This window comes from Rana temporaria, chromosome 5 (assembly GCF_905171775.1).
Source record: "Rana temporaria chromosome 5, aRanTem1.1, whole genome shotgun sequence".
In the NCBI taxonomy this organism is placed as follows: domain Eukaryota; kingdom Metazoa; phylum Chordata; class Amphibia; order Anura; family Ranidae; genus Rana; species Rana temporaria.
In genome coordinates this window covers 109,899,598-109,915,868 of record NC_053493.1, presented here as the reverse complement: position 1 = coordinate 109,915,868, position 16,271 = coordinate 109,899,598, and the positions used below count along the sequence as shown (strand labels likewise).

The window sequence follows — 16,271 nt, the reverse complement described above, 5'->3', positions numbered from 1 at the left end:
AATAAAGTATTGTCTTTGCAACGTCTTATTTTGTCAAAAACAGCCAAATACTTCACAGCTCCTTTTCCATCATCAAATGGTTGCTGACATCTGTAGTCTTGGTAAAGAGGGCTGGAGCCAGATGATTCTCTACAGATGATTACTGCCAGAATGTTACATGAATTTCGTTGATCATAGCTTTGTTCTGCTCTAATGTTAACAATAAACTGCATCTCCAGCCAAAACCTTTTTTGGATAGGGTACGGAGAGATTAGAACATGTGCTTACTACTCACTGTGGCCCTATTAGGGAAATTTCACCTTACTTCCTGTTAGGGGTGCAACAGATCAAAAAACTCATGGTTCGGATCGTTCCTCGGATCAGGAGTCACGGATCGGATCATTTTTCGGATCGGCAAAAAAAAAAATCTCCCCCACTGTAATATCCACATCTCCCCCCCCCACCAACTATAGTACCCCCTCGGTGCAGACACCCCCCCTCCTCTCAGTACAGTGACCCCCCCTCCTCTCAGTACAGTGACCCCCCCTCCTCTCAGTACAGTGACCCCCCCTCCTCTAAGTACAGTGACCCCCCCTCCTCTCAGTACAGTGACCCCCCCTCCTCTCAGTACAGTGACCCCCCCTTCTCAGTACAGTGACCCCCCTTCTCAGTACAGTGACCCCCCCCAGCTAGTACCGACAGACGAGCGGTGTGTCCCACGAGTGCGGGCTCCTCCTCTGTGGGTGTAAACAGAGGAGGGCCGCCGCCGGGTGTACCAAGATGGCCGCGGCTCCGGAGCTAGGCCGAAGCCGCGGCCTTTCCTAATGTTACGGCGGCGGCTCCGGAGCTAGGCCGAAGCCGCAGCCTTTCCTAGCGTTATGGTCGCGGCTCCGGAGGTAGGCCGAAGCCGCAGCCATAACATTAGGAAAGGCTGCGGCTTCGGCCTAGCTCCAGAGCCGCCGCCGTAACATTAGGAAAGGCCGCGGCTTCGGCCTAGCTCCGAAGCCATGGCAATCCGCGGATCACAGTGTGTTCCGATCTGAAGGGGGTGACCCGTTCGGATCACGGATCAACTGTGATCTGTTGCACCCCTACTTCCTGTCCTAGTCACAAATCTGTCACCGGGACGGAAAGTGCAGAAAAAACTGTACGCGCTTTTTTTGTTTTAGTGAGTTAAGGTAAAGCTAGAATCTTTATTAGCTTGTAATTGCATACATCGGTTAAAATAAGTATTGAACATGTCACCATTTTTCTAGGTAAATATATTTCTAAAGGTGCTATTGACATGAAATTTCCCCACTATCGGGAACAGCCCAAGCAATCCATACATAGAAATAAACCTCTACTATGAACGCTGATCTTTAGTTCTTTCCATAGATTTTCTATTGGATTCATGTCAGGTGATTGGCTGGGCCATTCTATCAGCTTTATTTTCTTTCATTGAACCCAATTGAAAGTTTCCACGACTTTGGGTTTGGGATCATTGTCTTGCTGAAATGTCCACCCTCCTTTCATCTTCATCATCCTGGTAGATGGCAGCAGATTTGTATCAAGAATGACTTGGTACATTTTTCCATTCATCCTTCCTTCAATGATATGAAGTTTGCCAGTACCGTATGCTGAAAAACAGCTCCACACCATGTTGTTCCCACCTGCAAACTTCATTGTTGTTATCATAGGTGTGTGCAGCCTATAGCATTAGGGTGTGCACCCCAAAGCTCAAACATATTTGCATGTGTATATAAAGTATACTGATGGTGTCAGCAGAGCAGTGGACGGTGTCAGTAGGGCAGTGGACAGTATTGGTAGTTTTTTATTTTTATTATATATTTTATTTTAGGAGCCCCATTAGGGTGCTTTGGTGAAATATCAGGGGTCTAATTCTGTGCGTTACTGCATGTTTAACGCAGTATATTCCAGTGTGTTGCTGCACATTTAATGCAGCATATTTCTGTGCATTAGTGCACGTTTAACCTTGTATATTTCGGTGTGTTATGTGCTGTTTAATGCTGTATTTTCCTGTGCGTTAGTGCACGTTTAATGCAGTATATTTCAATGCAATCTGCACCACACAGGGTGATAAGGGTGTGCCCAGGCACACCTGGCACACCCTGTGCACACGCCTATGGTTGTTATGGTGTTTTTGGGGTGATGTGCAGTGACATTTGACCTCCAAACATGGTGTGTATTATGGTATCCAAAGTGCTATAGTAAATATCCCAATTAAAAAAAATATTTCCTCAGTTTAGGCCGATATGTATCTACATATTTTCCTCTACATATGTTCTTCTACATATTTTTGGTAAAAATAAATCGCAATAAGCATATATTGATTGGTTTGCGCAAAAGTTATATCGTCTACAAACTATAGGAAAGATTTAAGGCATTTATATGGCGTTTTTATTATTTTTAATTTTTTTATTAGTAATGGCGGAGATCTGCATTTTTTGCAGTATTGCGATGTTATGGCAGACAGGTCGGACACTTTTGACAAATTTTTGGGACCATTGACATTTAGAGAGCGATCAGTGCTATAAATATGCACTGATTACTATGTAAATATCACTGGCAGGGAAGGGGTTAACACTAGGGGCGATCAAGGGGTTAAATGTGTACCCTATTGTGTGTTCTAACTGTGAGGGAGATGGGACTAACTAGGAGATTTGACAGATCGTGTTTTCTACTTTGTAGAAAGACACAATCTATCTTGTCTCCTCAGACAGCACGGGGATTTGTGTGTTTATACACACAAACCCCGTGCTCCCGCTCGTGCACACAATCGCACGTGGCCGGCAGCAATCGCGCCCGCTGGCCACACGCAACGGGTTCCCTGCTGTACAGGGTATGCGCGCACCCTCTGGTGGCTCTCCTGGGCGAAGCCGTATATATACAGGATTTCGCCCAGGAGAGCCATTCTGCCGCAGTATATCTGCCTGACCGGTTAATGCATAGGATGCATTAAGGTGAAAAAACATGAAGGTTTGCAATCCCTTTATTCTCCTAAATGTACCCCGTCAGGAGGTATGTTTAGGAGCATTCTAATTGGTCAGCGGCATTACATGGGCGGCGCAGACCAATCAGAAGCCGCATAGTCCGTCCTCAGCGGGGAGGAAGAAGAGGAGACAGCTGAGAGGATTTCCAAGTGCCGGAGCCATGAGGCAGCTATACCGGGGCTCAGAACGGGCGCTCGCCACCATTCAGGTCAGCGGGACTGGGGGGGCAAGGTGGGGGTCCTATGTAAGTTCACCTTTACAGATTTATCTGTAAAAGTGAACTAACACTTTAAGAATGAATGGACTATATTAACTATGTTTTGGAACATTTCCCATGATGCTCATCTACACTGCAGAGTGCATGAGCATCATGGTAAATGTAGTTCCAAAACATCTGGAGTGCCAAGGTTCGCCCCCACTGTTCTAGTGTGTGAGTATGTTCAATAGAGTGAGGTGTCTTTCATTTCTGTGGTCAGTTAGGATTCTCTGTGACTGCTACCCACAATTTCATTTGTTCGCCCCCACTGTTCTAGTGTGTGAGTATGTTCAATAGAGTGAGGTGTCTTTCATTTCTGTGGTCAGTTAGGATTCTCTGTGACTGCTACCCACAATTTCATTTCCGAGATTTAACATTTATTTGTTTTTTTTTATAGTGTGTTGATTGGCATTATGATTTGAAAGCTGCTTGATTCTGTGAATAATGTAACGTGTTGGAATACTGTAATCAAACATAATTACTGTAGATTTAAACACTTTTGCAAATAATACCCCAAATCTACAATTCTCCGTGATTTAGTCTAAATATTGTTCCATGGCAGGCAACACAACTGGTCTTTATTCTGCAAATGCAACATTTTTGGCACAAGTGTTTTTGTGGATAATTGCTACTTGGTGGGTATAAATCATTTTTTGTTTCCTAATGTGTGTCTCTGTGCTGTTAGTTTAGCGTACACCCCAGCATTGAATCAAGTGTTAATACAATTATAAAATTAATAAAAAAAATTGCAAATTTGGGAATGGAGGCTGTAGCGAGTCGAAGTAAATTGCTGTTCTAATATGTTCACACCCATGGTTATTCATGTTTCATCACGCTGAGTAAGAAAATATTTTGAAGCCTTTATTGTGCTAAAGTGACTTTTTGGACCCTGTGCAGAAACGACATCTTTTGAAGTCTTAATTTGCTAAAGTGATATTTTGGATGCCGTGCAGAAACGTGTCTTTTTTGCTTCTTTTGTGAACAATTTGACTGCAGTTTTGGTAAAGCTGCTGAAAAAGAGTAAATGATATGTATTTAATTGGAATAAAGTATTACATGACAAAACCATTCTACAGAGCTTAGCATGTGGTATAAAAGCTAAACTCATAAAGGTATCAGCTGCGGAAGACACACTGGGACTGTGCCTGAGGAACGCAGACACTATTATCTCTTAAGCCTCGTACACACGACCGAGGAACTCGACGGGCGAAACACATCGTTTTCCTCGTCGAGTTCCTTGTTAGGCTGTGGAGGAACTCGACAAGGCAAGTTTCTCTATTCCCGTCGAGAAAAAAGACATGCTCTCTTTTTGGCTCAACGGGATCCTCGACAGATTCCTCGTCGAAAAGTGTACACACGACCGGTTTCCTCGCTGGTTTTTGCCGAGAAACTTGGTCGTGTGTACGAGGCCTTATTCATTCACTATTCTCATAGATATATTTTTAGATTTTCAAAAAGCTTTTGTCAATTAAAATCAATGTATACAGTGTATAAGTATGTTTTTAGTTATTTTATATGGCACTCTATATCCAAAAGCAAAAATTGTATATACTGCAGCTTACCAATCCTTAGGCCCCTTTTCACACGGTCGGACCGTTCAGGTCTGCCTCTTAGTTTTGTCGGCGGACCTGAATGGCCACTCCATGCAATCCTATGGAGTGTCGGATGTCAGAGGAGACATGTCCGCTGACATCCGACTCGTCAAAATCAGACGTATGGCGATACGTCCCCATCCATCCATGGCGGATCGGATCGGGTGAGATCTGATGAAAACGGACATGCTGTCCATTTTTATCAGATTTCTTCACAGGAGACAGCGGCGCTGCACAAGCCCCTCTCCGCTCAGTGAGCAGAGAGGGACTTGTTATCCACCGGCTCAGCGGAGAGATCTCCCGCTGAGCTGGCAGGAACTGGTAGAGTCCGCCTTGTATGAAAGAAGTCTTAAAGTAGATTTAACTTTTTGCTATAATAAATATCCCAATTAAAAAAAAAACTAATTTCTTCCTCAGTTTAGGCTGATATGTATTCTCCTATATATTTTTGGTAAAAAAAATATCTCAATAAGTGTTTATTGATTGGTTTGCGCAAAAGTTATAGCACCTACAAAATAGGGAATAGATTTATGCAATTTGTATTATTATAATTGTTTTACTAGTAATGGCGGTGATCTCCAACTTTTGTCAGGACTGTGATATTTTGGGGGACAGATCGGACAGTTTTGACACTATTTTGGGACCAGTGACAATTATACAGCGAACCATGCTATAAATATGCACTGATTACTGTATAAATGTCACTGGCAGGGAAGGGGTTAACACTAGGGGGGATCAAAGTGTTAAAGTGGTTGTAAACCCCTCCTTACAACTTGAACCTACAGGTAAGCCTAGATTAAGGCTTACCTGTAGGTGCAAGAAATATCTCCTTAACCTACATGGTTAAGGAGATATTTGCAGTAAGGACTGCACCGATGTCTACAGCGCATGCGCGCCGTAGACAACGGCGCAGGCACACTGAGCGTGCCGTTTTTGTGAATGGGATAATTGGGGGTTAATGGCGTAATCTCACGCATGCACTGGGATCTGCCGGTCCCGCGCGCATACTTGGGAATGGCGTCATCGCCTCTCCGGCCAGTCACAGCGCCGGAGCGGAGACACAAGATAGAAGATCGGAGGAGACATGGCAGCGGAGGGGACAGAGGAGAACCTCGGGGACTTCGATCTCAGGTAAGTCATTCATAATAAGCTAGTATGCTATGCATACTAGCTCATTATGACTTTCTCCTGCACGGTTTTAAAAAAAAGATGTTTGAGGGTTTACTTCCTCTTTAAATGTGTTACCTAGGGAGTGATTCTAACTGTGGGGGGAGGGGACTGACTGGGGGAGGTAACCGATCGGTGTTCCTATATACAAGGAAAACACGATTGGTCTCCTCTCCCCTGACAGGACGTGGATCTGTGTGTTTACACACACAGATCCACGTCCCTGCTCTGTGACCAGCAATCGCAGGTGCCTGGCAAACATCGCGGCCGCCAGGTGCACACATCAGCTCCCGGCTAATTTACACTTTCAGCAGCCCTTGCCACCCCCCTAAAAGACAACCCAAGCATTAGACAGGCATCTGGGAGGTGATACATTGCCACCACAGTGCCTGTTTTAAATCCTGTAAGTCCGCACCTCCGCGCCGCACTGCTCACTCTAAATGGAATTGAGGGGGGAAAGAGAGGTTCGGGAACTCACTGGGAGCCTTACAAAGAGGCAGAAAAACAAACTAAGAAATTATTGATTAAATGAAAAATTAATTACAGACACATTAAAAGTAATGAATGTATATGGATTATTTTTGGAGAATAATGATATTGTTTTTTTGTTTTTTTTCAAAAACATTTTATTGGAAATGATGTAAGTACAAATAGGTACAAATAAAAGCCAATGAACAACAAGATAACACAGTTTTGTATTACAGAATAAAGATTGAACAATAAAGAGACGTTGTATAGTAAGGAGCGGCAGTTTCGTTGTTATCGGTGACCGGCATAACAAGTATCATTGAGATAAAGAAAAATATAAGTAAGTGCAATTTATCAATACATACAATGTATCATAATAACATAGCTAGTTTAACAGTAGAGGGCGTATGTAAGGTGGGCAAGATTGGTAGGGGTGGGGGGGTAGGATGGAGTTTATCGAGGAAAAAAACATCAAGGTTTGCATTGCTGGAACAAAAGATAACAGAAGACAAGTAGCAAGGGAGGTCAAATTCAAAATTTGATAGGAAAAAGGTAATAATAACTGTGGCCAAAAGCATAAAAAAAGGGGGGAGAGGAAAAAAGGTGAGAGGGAATGAAGAAGGGAGGTAAGGGGGGGAGGAAGGAACTTACCAAGTTTCCTCTGGCACTTGTTCACCTTAACCGTCGGACAGTATCAGGTGGAGTTTCGCAGTATGTTCAAAGACATTAGGGCGCAGGAGATACAGGCCATGAAGTCTGAATGTCCATTAGGTGGCGGTATGTCTCAGTTGTTTGAAAATGTATCCAACATGCCCATGTAGACGTGAATTTTGACGGTTGATCTTTAACGACGGCAGTGAGTTCTTCCATTTCACCCATTTTTTGTAGACAGGTAAACCATTCTGAGATGGTAGGAACATAAGGTGTGCCCCATTGTACCGGTATGCATAATTTGGCGAGTGTCACTTCAATGTGTTCTGTTGATTTTTTTTATTTTTATGAATAAATAATTTAATGAATAAATAATGACATATTTGCCTGGAGTTGAGCATTAAAGCTATTTACACCCAGTGCCCCATGGCATGATGTACTGCCTCTTAGGCCTCTTGAAGCCCTTAGCTCAAAGAAAAGCATCTAAATCTTGGAGTGTTGTTATTCTATGCTAGGAAAATTATTTTGCAGAAATGGAAATCTCCTGTGTTACCTACTTGATTGGAAATCTTTGGTGAATTTAGTTCTGTCATTGCATAAGGCTACCTACAACAGCAGAGGGTGTCCAGTCAAATTTGATAAAATCTGGTCGGTGTGAGTAGAGAGCTCTAACACTTCCACGTGATTTAATACCCATATTTCTCCTGGCGGTTTGACTTTGGCCTTGCCATGGCGTTGTCGTGAGGCCTCTATTGCCGCGTACACAAGACCGTTTTTCATGACGAGGAAAAATGCAATTTTTTAAAGTGGTCGTTAAAAACAATCGTGTGTAGGTTTCAGAGCATTTTTCTCGATGAGAAAAATGGACATTAAAAATTTCGAACCCGCTCTATTTTTTCTCGTCGTGAAAAACTGTCGTGTGTAGGCTTTAACGATGGGAAAAAAAACATGCATGCTCAGAAGCAAGTTATGAGAAGGGAAATTTGCATAATCAGCCCAAAGGGTGGCGCCATTCTAATGGAACTTCCCCTTTATAGTGCCGTTGTACGTGTTGTACGTCGCCGTGCTTTGCTCGAGCATTTTTTATCACGATCGTGTGTATGCAAGGCAGGCTTGAGAGGAATTACGTGGAGAAAAATGTTGCTTTTTTCCATGACATGAAAAACGGTCGTATGTACGCAGCATAATGCTTGCTGACTTTTTCTAATGTGTTGTATTATAGCTCTGGGACTGTGTCTTGGCACCTGTAATGCTGGCATGTACTTCTGTCGCTCTCCTGTTTCAGTAAGCCAAATCTGATTGGATGGCTTGTTAGGCCTATTGAAGCACACTGTGTGTATTTTTTTATTTCTTTTTACTGTGTTGATCTGTGTGTAAATGTCTTTAGACATTGTTGCACTGCATAGTTGTATACCATTACAAAACGAAAAAAAATTATTAATAATAATAAAAAAAGCTCTTCACACATCTTCGGAGGGTGAGTTACTAAATATAAATACTCACACCTTGGAATAGAGTTTTCCCCAGAGCTTAGTGCATGTAAAATTTCACTTTGCAAAGAATACCCAATCACATGCATAGAAAAAATATTGGGTGATGGAAGTTAGTATTTCATAGCTAGTGTACCCCAGAGAAACTCAAGAAAAGTTTATAAGCATGACTGATTTCTATGCAATAAAAACACCTACACCTTTATAGGATCTTCAGTAATAGCAAGCAGTGACCTACTGTAGGCATCTGCATTATAATAATTTATTTATATCATACTTATGTGTATTTTGCTATAATGTTAATATGCTACACATGTCTATGAGTGTTTGCAGACTAGTCCAAATGATATAAAACAACTGGACCTATGGTAGGTGCCTGCTATAGCCATGATAAAGGCCTATTTTGGCTATGCTAGTGGTCTATGCAGCTTCATACTGTAGCTAAGCTAGAAGCTTATTAGAGCACTACAGATGTGGTCAATTTATATAACAGCACGGTTGCTATGGCTGATCGTTAGTATAGCACTGTGACTATAGTAGATGTCATACTAGCTATGATAAATGTCTAGTACAGCGTAGATAACTATTATGGCACTATAGTTATACTGCTATGGGAGGTTATTACTATAGCTCCATAACTATGATAGCTGGGTATTATAGGTATGTATCTACAACAGGTCTATGGCAGATCTCTATTGTAGCACTGTATCAATGATATTTACTACACATAAGCATAGTAGATACCTGTTAAAGCTCCATATCTATGACAGAGGCCTCCTACAGCTTCATAACAATGATAGATGCCTTTTATAGTACTATAGTAAAGTTATGTGCCTACTATGACTCCATAACTATGGTAGATGCCTACTATAACCTTACGTCTAAGGTACATGTCTACTACAGCTTCATAACAGTGGTAGATGCCTGTTATAATACTATAGCTAGCCTATATGCCCACTACAACTCCATAACTATGGTAGATGCCTACTATAGCCTTACATCTAAGGTAGATGCCTACTACAGCTTCATAACAATGATAGATGCCTTGTATGGTACTATAGTTAAGCTATATGCCTACTATGACTCCATAACTATGGTAGATGCCTGCTATGGCATCATAGCTAAGGTATCTGTCTACTACAGTTTCATAACTATGGTAGCTGCCTTTTATAGTACTATAGTAAAGCCATATGCCTACTTTGACTCCATAACTATGGCAGATGCCTACTATAGCCTTACGTCTAAGGTACATGCCTACTACAGCTTCATGACAGTGGTAGATGCCTGTTATAGTACTATAGCTATGCTATATGCCCACTACATCTACATAACTATGGTAGATGTCTACTATATGAAAAGTGGGGGGTGCAATGGCGCTTGCTAGTAAGAATAAACTAGAAAATGGCTGGTAGGAAAAATGTTCAAAACAAGTATTGAGGACAATCCCTATTCAGCCAATCACTCAATAAATGAAATTCCAAAATGTGTATCACTCCAAATGAGACCCACACAACATAAATATAATGTGGACGGTGATAAGAGTGAATAAATGATGAATGATTACCTGAGGGGTAAACAGACGTGCCACCAGGGGCACCGTAATGGTCAATGAATGAGCAATATCTATATAAAGTATATAGACATGACCAATATGACAAAGTGTTCATAGGAAAAATGAATAAGCAATAATATAAAGTGCTGCATCAATAAAGTGCACAGTGCAATAAATAATACAATGTATAAAATCCAGTGAACAACAGTCTTTGCAAAATACAAAAAAACTGTCCAATATTCGTGCATAAGTGCAAAAATAATTCATATGCAGTGAAAAGTAAATCCACAAATGGGATCAAATAAAACGAAGTGATATAAATAAAACCATGCCAAAGTGTCCAGTGCACAAATGTGCAAATTGAGCAAATCCAAACTGACTGCAGAAAAATAAAAAAGAGATAAACGTTTCAATCTGTAAGAGTGATCAAGCAATAGTCCACAATTGATGCTTCAGTGTGTGATGATAAGCACACGTGCTTGTAAATAAAATGCCAAAGGATCCCGCAGGAAAAAAGCAAAAAACAGGAAAAGAACAGCCAACGCGTTTCACACTGGTTCAGTGCTTAGTCATGGCTAACATTTTTTTGGAGTGCGGCTGTCCATCCTTTTGAAATTTCTACCACAGTGTTACCCTAGAGGAAAAAAACAATGCGATTCGCGACGAGAAAAATGAAAACATGTTCTAAATTTTCTCGTCATGATTCTCGGTGGTTTTCTCATCGGGAAAACTGTTGGAGAGCCTACACGCGGACGGTTTTCTTGTCCAAGAGAAAACATGACAGTTTTATTTACAAGCACGTGTGCTTATCATCACACACTGAAGCATCAATTGTGGACTATTGCTTGATCACTCTTACAGATTGAAACTTTTATCTCTTTTTTATTTTTCTGCAGTCAGTTTGGATTTGCTCAATTTGCACATTTGTGCACTGGACACTTTGGCATGGTTTTATTTACGGGATCAAATCACTTCGTTTTATTTGATCCCATTTGTGGATTTACTTTTCACTGCATATGAATTATTTTTGCACTTATGCACGAATATTGGACAGTTTTTTTGTATTTTGCAAAGACTGTTGTTCACTGGATTTTATACATTGTATTATTTATTGCACTGTGCACTTTATTGATGCAGCACTTTATATTATTGCTTATTCATTTTTACTATGAACACTTTGTCATATTGGTCATGTCTATATACTTTATATAGATATTGCTCATTCATTGACCATTACGGTGCCCCTGGTGGCACGTCTGTTTACCCCTCAGGTAATCATTCATCATTTATTCACTCTTATCACCGTCCACATTATATTTATGTTGTGTGGGTCTCATTTGGAGTGATACACATTTTGGAATTTCACTTATTGAGTGATTGGCTAGATAGGGATTGTCCTCAATACTTGTTTTGAACATTTTTCCTACCAGCCATTTTCTAGTTTATTCTTACTAGCAAGCGCCATTGCACCCCCCCACTTTTCATATTCTGCCAGTGTGTGAGCACTATTAGTTGTGGCTGCTGCTTATTAGCTTTTTAGTTTATTTAATATTTTGTATTTATTTAATATTTATATAGCCCTCTATTCTGTGGTTAGGTTGGTTTTTGCGCATTAGTTCCCCCCCACTTTCATAGATGCCTACTATAGCCTTATATCTAAGGTATGGGACTACTACAGCTTTATAACAATGGTAGATGTCTTTTATAGTACTATAGTTAAGCTATATGCCTACTACGACTTTATAACTATGGTAGATGCCTTCCATAGCTGATGTAGCTGCCTACTACATCTTCAGCACTAGGGTAGATGCCTACTACAGCTTCATAACTTTGATAGATGCATGTTTTAGTGCTATGGTTATATCTATTACAGAACCATACCTAAACTATATATCTAATAAATCACCATATGGTAGAAGCTTGTTATGGTGCATACTACAGCTCAATAAGCATGTCAAATGCCTGTTCTAGCATCATAGTTGTAGTAAATCCCTACAATACCAGCATAGTTGTAGTAGATGTTGTAAAGCCACGTACACATGATCAGTTTTCTCATCTGGAAAACTGTCATGTTTTCTCTTTGACAAGAAAACCGGCCGAGTGTAGGCTCTTCCAGCAGTTTTCCCGATGAGAAAACTGCCGAGAAAATTTAGAACATGTTTTCATTTTTCTCGTCGCGAATCGCAGCGTTTTTTTCCTCTGCAGTTTTCCCATAGGGAAACACTGTGGTAAAAATTTCAAAAGGATGGACAGCCGCACTCCAAAAAAACTCTTTAAGTTGTCTTTATTGGTAAAATCAATAGAGAATGCACCACAGGAAAACAGCAAAAATCAGGAGAAGAACAGCCTACGCGTTTCACACTGGTTCAGTGCTTAGTCATGTTAGCCATGACTAAGCACTGAACCAGTGTGAAACGCGTAGGCTGTTCTTTTCTTGATTTTTGCGGTTTTCCTGTGGTGCATTTTCTATTGATTTTACCAATAAAGACAACTTAAAGAGTTTTTTTGGAGTGCGGCTGTCCATCCTTTTGAAATTTCTACCATTTGCCTAGTGCATCGCCGGCACCCTTGGTTTCCTGAGAAGTTCTTGATTGCTTAGCAGACCCACCTGGAGCGGTGACTCCCTTTCCCTGTTCATAGGGGAACACTGTGGTGGAGCCTACACACGGCCGGTTTTGTCGACCAAGAGAAAACATGTCGGGAAAACCATCCCTGTGTACACAGGGAAAAGGGACCAAGCCAGTCCTCGGTTTTCCCACCGGTTTTCTCGGCGGTGCTTTCACCGCCGAGAAACCCGATCGTGTGTACGCGGCATTAGTGTTAGGTATTGTTTTCTGGCAGCCTCATGAGTATGAACCTTTACATATTTTTATCGGGTATTTAGCAATTATTAACATTTATGCAAACGTTTATTTATTGTCCTTAAAATGCTTATAGAAATAACCTTTATCTGATCCTGGTGCTGTGAATAATTCCAGAAGTTTATTTGTTCAGCCCATTACTGTTTGTGCTGGAGGAATCTTTTCATCCCCATGCCACCCTTTTCATAATACATTGTTTTTTTCCATTGTGTAAACAAGTGCCTCTTCATAGAACATGACCTCTTATTCTGCAGTTTTTCTCTTTGGTATTTTCTCTTTTATTCGTTGTTGGATATTTTCCTGAGTGATTCAGCTGTATTTCTCTTCTGTTTTTTTTTTTACAGACAGCAGTGAGTAGATTATGTAACTGAGTATACAGACTTTTTGCACTTTTGTACTGCACTTACCGTTATTTCAAAGAACACATAGTCAGTATATACTTCTTTATTATAAAGTACATCATGGGTCTGTTTCATCATCCTTAGCCAAAAAGATAAATACAGGACAACATGAAATAGTTGATATTGCTTTGAGGGCTAAAGTATCAAGTGTTATTTAAAGGCTTTTTGCAAAGAAAATATGCATTTATCATTTTTTAAACCAGAGCCTGCAAAGTAGGTCATAAGTAAGGCTGTTATGGCAGAAACACGTTGACTGTTTGCGCTGCCCACACGGATGTCCTAAAAAAGCTGATGTCCTTCTGCATTTGACCATGGGGCTGCTGATCTTCCTTCTCTACACTTCTTTACTGGACTGCAATCCGTGCCTGAGCACCAGCCGTCCAGCCATGGATACATAATGGGTGAAGTAGTGGCACTGTCATTTGTTTTCACCCTGCAAAGTATTACATCCGTGATCAGCAGATTGTGGGTGCAATGTCAGGCTCCTGCAGACACTGCCTACAGCTCTGTCCCTCAGTGGGAATGAACTTAAAGGGGTTGTAAAGGTTTGTTTTTTATTTTCTAAATAGGTTCCTTTAAGCTAGTGCATTGTTGGTTCACTTACCTTTTCCTTCGATTTCCCTTCTAAATTGTTTTTTTTCTTTGTCTGAATTTCTCACTTCCTGTTTCTCCTCAGTAAGCTTGCCCCCATCATCCAAGCTGTTTTGGCTGGGGGTTAGTCAGCATGCTCGCCCCCTCCCTGCAGGGAGACACAGCGTTTGAGGGGGATGATGCGAGTACCCAAACTAAATAGTAATTATCAATAAAAACTGAAGCACTTTTAATATTACCATTAATATAAATTAGAGAAGTTTGAAGCAGAAGCACCACCACATGGAATCCAAGAATAAGATTCTGAGCTTGCCAGAATATCAGATGTATCATTCATAACATTGTTTTCTGTTAGAATCTACATCTCTTTAAAGTTATTTAAAACTCTTTACATCTTGTTTTTTTTTTAGGGGGGGGGGGGTTACATTAAAATAACAAACATGTTATACTTAAATGCTCTGTGCAATAGTTTTGCACAGAGCAGCCTGGACCCTCCTCTTCTCAGGTCCCATGCCGGCGATCCTGGCCCTCCCTCTTGCCGGGTGCCCTCACAGCATTCACACACAAAGCCATGGCTCAGCCCCACCCCCTCTGTCTCCTGATTGGCTCACTGACTATGATTAAAAGCAGTGCCAATTGCTCCCACTGCTGCCAAAAGCCAATTAGGAGTGCGAGTCAATTGAGAGACAAGGTTCTTGTGGACATCGCTGGATCGAGAGGGGGCTCAGGTAAGTATTAGGGGGGCTGGGGGGGGGCTGTTGCTCACAGAAGGTAAAAAACCTTGTGCTTTTACAACCACTTTAAAGTGAACCAGTGTTTGCACTTATCAGGTTTACGTTAACACAGGCCAATTCATTAGCATATTCTCAGTTATCCTTTACGCCCCTACTGCTCCACTTCCTCACTGAGAAGGAATAGAAATACCTGGTACTTCTGAGAAGGGGGATGCATTAAGCAGGCCATACATGGATCGAGATTCAGCCAGATCAGCAAGGAGTTGATGAGATTCAACCCATGTATTTGGCAGGCTGATTGTGCACAAGTCAATCAATCGATCAACATGCATACATCCAGCCTGTCAGCTTTTTCTACATGTGATTACTGCCCCGGCTATAGCTGCTAGCAGTAATCATTGTGTTCTGCCGGCCGGGAAGGCTCTCCGCACCCCCTGCCAGCAGAACACAAAAGTGCTGTAGGGGGGACGACGACTCCCCCATCAACACTGAATGTGTTGATGGAGGAATTTAGCAATTTTTGGTGGAAGGAAAGAAGATCAAATCATCTATGGGCTGCCTTACTCCCTTCTTCCCATGTGAAAGTGCTAGTTTTTGTTGATTAGCCACTTTGGCACCTATTTTCATCATTTGTGTTAAGAGAAAGTCCTCAGCCCAAGATCTTCAGGCTCCCTTGTTAAAAGGGGCTTCCATATTCTGATAAGCCCCCCGCCCGCAGACCCCCACAGATACTTGCCAGGGTTGTGGGGAAGAGGCCCTTGTCCCCATCAACATCGAGACAAGATGCTTCAGGGTGGGGGGGCCTCCTGCCCCATAAGGCCCCCCCCCTATGTTAAGAGCATGTGACCTGGTATGGTTCAGGAGGAGGGGCCGCTTACTTGTCCCCTCCCTTTCCTGACCTGCGGGGCTGCATGCTCAGATAAGGGCCTGGTGTGGATTGGGGGGAACCCCATGCCATTTTTTTGTCAATTTTATTATTCCCGCCAATTCTTGTTTTAAATGGAAGTCCGCTGACAGTTAATGACTCATCAGTTGTTAGGATGTGGCAGCCGACTCCCTAACAACCATATGTTTAAAAATGAAAAAGCACTACAAAGCGTGACTGAAAACCACATCAACTGCATAGATGTGAACCTAGCCTCAAGGGATGCAGACCCTGACACTTTCCTCATTAGAGCCCTGCAAGTGTAGCAGCTGACTGATAATTAAAAAACACTCCCATACAAATTTACTGTGCACATGGACACAGACAAACAAGTATTTCTTAAGAATAACAAAAGATAGGACAATGTTTGCTAAAATCCTTGCAATGTACATAGATCACCCAGATGGGAATATTTAACCATAATGGTTTGCCTTTAATTTAACAATACATTTTATCTTACATACAAGAGCATTCCATTACTGCATCACCTCTATCAAGTAACAACGTCTGGAGCCATGAAACACTGCAAGCTGTACAACTTCTTATGAGCAGAATTTACTTTCTCACATCACACTTCTTTAATCAATGCCAATGAAATAAGGCCAGACCGT

At 41.6% G+C, this 16,271-nt stretch overlaps 1 protein-coding gene across 3 annotated transcripts in view; it reads left to right on the top strand.

Moving 5' to 3' along the window:
• Nucleotides 1-16,271, top strand: part of THRB (thyroid hormone receptor beta) — a 554,536-nt gene that overhangs the window by 277,303 nt on the left and 260,962 nt on the right. For all 3 annotated transcript variants that reach the window (XM_040353002.1, XM_040352998.1, XM_040352999.1), the window contains one exon: nucleotides 6,692-6,795. The gene's annotated coding sequence lies outside the window, so the exon portion shown is untranslated. The remainder of the gene's footprint in view (nucleotides 1-6,691; nucleotides 6,796-16,271) is intronic.